Here is a 6,351-nt window from a genome sequence, read left to right on the forward strand (position 1 = left end):
GACAACACACCTCTGAAATGTCAGAGGAGCTTGTAACATTAGCCCCCCTACTCTCTCCCCCTCCCCCCACCTCCGCGCCCCCCCCCCCCCCCACACACACACACACAAGCAAATGCCCCTGGGTGCCCTGCAGGAAAGAGACCATAAATTCCTTCATTGTTATTGTTATCACGTGTATTGTTGCCTGTTAACTATCTATCCTGCACCCACCTCAGGAAAAGAAGTAGGTGTAGCCCTGGCCGGTTTGGCTCAGTGGGTAGAGCCGAGGTCAGCCTGTGGCAGACCTTAAGGTCCTGGGTTCGATTCGGGGCCAGGGAGCATGCCCACCCTGGTCACGGGCTCGAGCCCGACTATGGGGCATGCAGGAAGCCGCCGATCCCCGATTCTCCCTCATCAATGATGTTTCTCTCTCCCTCCCTCTCTGCAATCAATAAAAATGTATTTTTTAAAAAAGAAGTATGCATCTATCATTTTGCTTTATATCCAATCCCAGAGGTGTACCCCCACTCCCCACCCCACCCCCCCTTTCCTCCCTCCCTCCCTCCCTCCCTCATCTATCACCAGTGGATTTCCTGTAACCCACGTATGTCTCCTCCTTGGATTGGATTGTCACGTATAAAACAAAGTAACGCCCCAGCCGGTTTTGGTCAGTGGGTAGAGCATCGGCCTGGAGACCGAAGGGTCCCGGGTTCAATTTCAGTCAAGGGCACAGGCCCGGTTGTGGGCTCGATCCCCAGTAGCGGGTGTTTCTATCGCTCTCTCCCTCTCCCTTCCTCTCAGAAATCAATAAAAATGTATTAAATAATAATTTAGAGAAAGAATGAATAAAACACAGTGAAAAACAGCCATTCTCCGGAGCATTGTCCAAACCCCTTGCGGTTCTGCTTCCCGGCAAGTGTGGACAGTTTGGCTCAAGGAAACTCATGAAAGTTCTCTACGGGTTTGCATGTTTTTCCGTGAACACGACGTATACACCTGCTGGTTTCTGAGGGCGAGGCAACAGAGTCTGTCCATGAGGTCCGCTGTGAAAGGGTAGAGGCGTCTGTTTCTGCTGTCAGAAGCCAGGTCACCCTTAGGAAGAGTGTAGAAAACAACAACAACAAAAGACAGAAATTGGATTTACCAAGAGAAAACACACAGAAGCGAACCGAGGGATGCTCCGAGGACTGTGAGAGGGAATCTCCCCTTCTCCTCACTCATACCGCTTTTGGAAAAACGGCAATGATCCTAAGAGGTGAAGGTCCTGAAGCTCTCGGAGACGCCGACCACCGACCGGCCGGGGCTACTTTCCCCGTTCTTAACCCTACCCAACCAAGTCTCCCTCTCCCTGGGAGTCAAGCTTGTGTGCCCACAGCGGTAGGTAGGGGTACCCCACCGACCGACCGACCGACCGACCGACCGACAGACGGCTGTTTTGAAATCAGAACCTGTCCCCTTTCAATGAGGGCATGGGACAGGGGCAACCTATATTTTCCTGCTCAAATCGTCCCCAATTCACCTGATAGGGACTCAGAGGTTTGTCTCTGTCTGTCTGCATGTCTGTCTTTAAGCCAGTGACGCCCACATATGTTGGTTGTTGGTTTTTGTGGGGTTTTATTAGAAGGGTCGTGTGTTTGTAGACTTCAATGAGCCAGAGACTGAACCAACAGGGGAGAATGTGATGGTTTTTATTTTTTTAAATATACTTTATTTATTTATTTATTTATTTATTTTTACAGAGAGGAAGGGAGAGGGATAGAGAGTTGGAAACATCGATGAGAGAGAAACATCCATCAGCTGCCTCCTGCACACTCCCTACTGGGGATGTGCCCGCAACCAAGGTACATGCCCTTGACCGGAATTGAACCCGGGACCCTTGAGTCCGCAGGCTGACGCTCTATCGCAGTGATGGCGAACCTATGACACAACTCATTTTTTTTTTTTTTTGGTTGATTTATTCTTTGTTAAATGGCATTTAAATATATAAAATGAATATCAGAAATATAAGTCTTTGTTTTACCATGGTTGCAAATATCAAAAAATTTCTATATGTGACAGGGCACCAGAGTTAAGTTAGGATTTTTCAAAATGCTGGCACGCCGATCTCAAAAGGTTCGCCATCGCTGCTCTATCCACTGAGCCAAACCGGTTAGGGCAAGAATGATGATTTTTAAAAAGGGAACATCCCGAGAGGAATCTCACCTGGAGATGGACTAAACGTATGTCTGTTTGCCAACAGTCCTTTCTCCATGATGAACTTCCACGACAGAGCCCGAGCGACCCGATTCATGGGGGACCCTCCCCGCTCAGAATGGCCCCAAGCAGCCCCAGAGGCTGGCAGAGACGCCTCTCACTCTCGCCTCTCACTCTCGGCTCGGCTCGGCTCGGCTCGCTACCCATGTGTCTCCGTAGATGGGGAACCGGGCCGCGTTCCCTTGAGAGTCCCCTGACCTGAGGGCTGAGAGCGCTGGGGTGGGGGATGGGGAGTAGGGGGTGGGGTATGGAGCAAGCGGGAGGGGAGGAGGGAGGTCAGGGCGATTCATTCCAATGGATCTCACTCCAGGGCTTGCTTCATTCAAATGCAGAAAGCTCTCCGGTGACGTCAGGGCCTCGGACCTCCCTCGCCTCGGGCTTCTCCGAGTTCCCCCACCCTCAGGCCGGCAGCTCACCAACTTCAGGGAGGGAGGGAGGGAGGGAGGGAGGGAGGGAGGGAGGCTGTTGGAGAAAACCGGCCCGGCCTGTCCGGGTGGGAAAGAGTGCCCTCTATCGGCCAACCCAGGAACCAGCCCTCACCCGTTTAGGAATCCCGCGAGGGGGGGTGGGGAGCGAGAGGGAGGGGTTTGAGGGGCGTGAGTCCAGGGTCCAAGGCGAAGGTCAACAGTAGATCTCGGCGTCTTAGATCCCCTAGGAGGAGAGACATAGGTGGGAGTGGAGCGATGAGGGTCGCGGGAGGCCTGGTGAGGGATGATTTGACTCAATAACCCCGGGTCACCAGACCGGCCAGCACACTCTGCTCCAGTTGCCGGTTTTGATCATCCATCCCTCCACCCCCACCCCCCACCGCACACACCGCTCCAAGTGTGCCACTCACGACAGACACCCTTTTATCATTCATCTTTAACTTCCCCGTGGATGGATGGATGGATGGATGGATGGATGGATGGATGTGTGAACATCAAAAAAGATTCAAATCTGTGGAGAATGTCTGTGAGTTCATTTGAGGCAATTGCCAGGAAGCAGATTCTCAACATAATGGGATAACACTCTGTAGAATGGAGGGTGTGTGTGTTTTAACCTTGTTGTATACATGTCAAGCAAAAGAGGAGATGTAAGTGGGTTACATGAACTCCGTTGGTGATAGATGAGGGAGGCCAGAGAAGGCAAAGCGGGGGTGGGGGGGGGGGGGGCAGGAAACCTCTGGGATTGGATAAAAATTAAAATAAAATGACAGACACATACTTCTCTTACTTAGGTTGGCGTAGGATAGGTAACAGTCAGCAACGTACTCAATAAAAATAAGGGGATTTAAAAAGGAAAATTACACCCTAGCCGGTTTGGCTCAGGGGAGATAGAGCGTCGGCCTGCAGACTAAAGGGTCCCAGGTTCGATTCAGGTCAAGGGCACATGCACGGGTTGCGGGATGGATCCCCGGCGCCGCCGCCCGCTCCCCCCCCACCCCCCACCCCACCTCCCAGGAGGGGGTGTGCAGGAAGCAGTGGATCCATGATTATCTTTCATCATTGATGTCTCTCTCTCTCTCTCTCTCTCTCTTTCCCCCCATCTTTGAACTCAATAAAAACACTATAAAAAAGAAAGATTGACCTTTGTCAGGGAAGGTAGCAGCCTAGGACATGACTACTCACCATCACTGTTTGTTTGTTAAACTTTTAATTTCTGTCCATGGATGGATGGATGGATGGATGGATGGATGGATGGATGGATGAGTGGGTGGATGGATGTGTCCTCCCTCCCTCCCTCCCTCCCTCCCTCCGCCCACCCGTCCGCTCACCCGCTTTCCACGGGAAATCCTCAGTCTCATGTCACACACTCACTGGTGATTACACTCGCTGCCTCCTTCCTCCCTGTGAAAAAGAGGAAGTTAAATGGACGAACCTGAAAGAGCCCCACAGGTGGCAACCGTGAAGCAAGTGCACACACATGTGTGCGTGTGTGGCATTTGTCAACAATGTAAGAAATCCTCCAACCTGTGCAGAATTTCTGTGAGTGTCTTTCAGCCAAACTGTCCAGAAATGTCGCTCGTACGCCGGGAAGCACAATCTCAACGGCGGGAGATGATGTTCCAAAGAATGGCAATGTCGGCCCCCTTATTTTATACACTCCAATCCCAGGAGGAGACCGTACGTGGGTTACATGAAATCCACTGGTGACATTTTAGGGAGGCGGGAGAAAGCAAAGCGGGCAATCCCCCCCCCCCCCCCCCCCCCCCCCCACACACACACAGGAGTCCTCTCATGGGGCGAACCAACCGTGACTCTAAAGTCCTGATCCTGACCCCGGGAGTTGTATTAAAAATCAAGCTAAAGGAGTGTGAATGTAAACTGTAGGCTTATCAAAGGTTCAAAGGAGGTCTGTGTTTACCACCATTGAAAGAAAACAAACCAAGAAAGAGATCAAGGGTGGGTCAAAACATCCTCTCTGGGACTGGGAGGGAGAGAGTTCCTGCATCTGTCCAAGAGGGTCATCTGCAGTGTTGAAAAGCCAGGGTTCAGCAACAGGGGATATTTTCTTCCTCTCAGGGATCATGAAAAGCATCCATGACAGTAAGGGGGTGAGTATGGGGTGGGTGCTGTCATTGAAAAGGCTAGGTGAGCAGGGAGAGCTATGCCATTTACAGGCATACCCTATCCACTTTTCCTTTCACAGAATTTACACAATGACTTAATGTTTAGTTTTGAATGGCATTACTTCTTGAGTCTCCTCCTCATTGTTTCCAAGTCTTTGGTTGATACTCAGGTGTAGGACGAATGTATGTATGTATGTATGTATGTATGTATGTATACTGTGTGTGAGCCCCAGGATGGACAGAATCTGGGGGGGGGGGGGGCGGTGAGTGGAATAGACTGGAATGGAGTGGAGGAGCGGGGGAGCAAGAGGAAGGGAGAGAATTGGAGGGAGGCAGGAGGGAAACTGGAGAAGAGAGGATGCCAAAGGACCTCGTTAGTTAATGACACCGGGCATGGCTCTTATTCTGAGTTTTTTGTTTGTTTTCCTCGAATGCCACCTATGCAGAAAACAACCTGTGTGAAGTTCAACTAAGGTCACCCACACAAGAATAAGGACTACCCATTGACTGCAAGGCTCTGTAGTAGGTCGCCCGCTGTTTGCACTTGGCAGAGACTCAAATCTGAGGCAAGGGGAAGAGCGAGTAAGCTGGAGTAGAAGAGGGAGAGGTGTGTCCCCTACCCCTAGGAACCAAGTTTAGGGGGTTGAAGGGCCAAAAAAATAGAATAAAATAAAAAGAAAAAAGAAAGGAAGGAAGGAGGGGGAGAGAGGAGAGAGAGAGAGAGAGAGAGAGAGAGAGAGAGAGAAGAAAAGAAAGAAAGAAAGAAAGAAAGAAAGAAAGAAAGAAAGAAAGAAAGAAAGAAAGAAGAAAGAAAGAAAGAAAGAAAAAAGAAAGAGAAAGAGGAAGGTCCTCGGTTCAGTCCTGACTATGACTTTCTGGGGCATGGCAGGGCACGGCACGGCACACCCGGTCGGTCGCCGCCAGTGGTGTGGTTTGTGGTTTCCAGCCAGAAACCCCACTGTGGTCCACTTCAGTCCACCTCATACCTTTCCTGGCTGGGGAGAGTTCCTTTGGATCACAAGGACAAACCCAAAGGAGGACAAAGTTCAGAATGCCTAATTCACCCCTGCCCATTTCTACACGACAAAGCCGTCCATAGTGTCCAAGTGACCTGCATTTTTCATGTCTGCGAAAGAAGTTTCCATTTGAGGTACAGGTACTGCTTTGTGTTATTTAGAATGGATGTGCCTCCATCCAAAGTGCTAGTATGGCGATCCACTGCCTTCCATTCATGCCCCCCTGTCTGCCGACTGCGCAGGCGCTGTCCCTGATTTGGCTCCGCCCTGTGACGACAACGGACCAGCCCGGCCCTCTGGCCGACCTCGCTTTGAGGCTTATAAAAGCGGTCACCAGGAAGGTGGCGCATGACAAGGACAGGTTGCATCGTCATCATGTCATCACCAGGGTGGTGAGAACGCAGGGTCCGGTACTGGGGGGAGGCGGGGAGGGCGCGTTTGAAAGCTTCATATTCTCATTCTCTCTCTCTCTCTCTCTCTCTCTCTCTCTCTCTCTCTCTCTCTCTCTCTCTCTCTCTCTCGTTTCCACCTAGCAGTCAAGAAGGACAGACA

At 51.1% G+C, this 6,351-nt stretch overlaps 1 long non-coding RNA gene across 1 annotated transcript in view; it reads left to right on the plus strand.

Annotated features, from left to right (window-relative positions):
• The first annotated feature begins 5,887 nt into the window (after positions 1 to 5,887).
• LOC139000970 (uncharacterized) overlaps positions 5,888 to 6,351 on the plus strand; it is a 1,262-nt gene continuing 798 nt past the window's right edge. The window contains exons 1-2 of the long non-coding RNA XR_011469768.1: positions 5,888 to 6,191; positions 6,333 to 6,351. The exon at positions 6,333 to 6,351 is cut by the window's right edge and continues 166 nt beyond it. This is a non-coding gene — a long non-coding RNA (uncharacterized lncRNA). The remainder of the gene's footprint in view (positions 6,192 to 6,332) is intronic.

Source organism: Myotis yumanensis, unplaced genomic scaffold (assembly GCF_028538775.1).
Source record: "Myotis yumanensis isolate MYYU_CA2020_CCGP unplaced genomic scaffold, mMyoYum1.0.hap1 SCAF_56, whole genome shotgun sequence".
In the NCBI taxonomy this organism is placed as follows: domain Eukaryota; kingdom Metazoa; phylum Chordata; class Mammalia; order Chiroptera; family Vespertilionidae; genus Myotis; species Myotis yumanensis.